Source organism: Montipora capricornis, chromosome 11, assembly GCF_036669925.1.
Source record: "Montipora capricornis isolate CH-2021 chromosome 11, ASM3666992v2, whole genome shotgun sequence".
NCBI classification, from domain to species: Eukaryota; Metazoa; Cnidaria; class Anthozoa; order Scleractinia; family Acroporidae; genus Montipora; species Montipora capricornis.
The window spans coordinates 732,113-732,662 of NC_090893.1; the positions used below are offsets into that span (position 1 = coordinate 732,113).

Here is a 550-nt window from a genome sequence, read left to right on the forward strand (position 1 = left end):
GTGGTCATAATAAGCAGATTTTGCATAGTTTGTTCCACAAGTCTCGCAAGTCTTCCTCGCCGCCATTTTCTTCACAAGATCGACAACTCACGCTTTGCTTAGTAACCAGGCTACAACCAAACCACCGTTGCTCCTCCATTGCTCATTGGCTATCACAACAATCGATGCTCATCTGGACCAATCAAAAAGTGAGATGATGATTTCGATCGTGTCTTCGCGTCACTTTTAAAATTCACTCCACGCGGGAAGGTTAGCAAGGAGAATTGTCAGGTTTTTATTCGTTGTAGCAGCGCTTGAGGTTTGAGACGAATTCTGAGTTTATCGTCGTTGATAAAGGTATGTGTGTTTTTAATATTTCTACAGTCATCGTCGTCTTTCCTATTGCGAGTACCCACCTTTCATCGTCGTTTACGAGACCTGACATAGTTTATTGTAGACTTCGCCGTTCGCGTAGGATTTATCGATCTTCCTTGCGAAAACTTGGTTGGGTTGTCTATGGGGGCGCCTTGTTTATTGGGAACGTGATCAGGGTAAAGTAAGAACATAGTTC

General features: G+C 43.5%; 1 protein-coding gene across 1 annotated transcript in view; it reads left to right on the top strand.

Annotated features, from left to right (window-relative positions):
- Positions 1-234: 234 nt before the first annotated feature.
- The window catches only part of LOC138024034 (uncharacterized protein C14orf93-like), a 5,648-nt gene continuing 5,332 nt past the window's right edge, over positions 235-550 (top strand). Inside the window, exon 1 of the mRNA XM_068871126.1 lies at positions 235-336. The gene's annotated coding sequence lies outside the window, so the exon portion shown is untranslated. The remainder of the gene's footprint in view (positions 337-550) is intronic.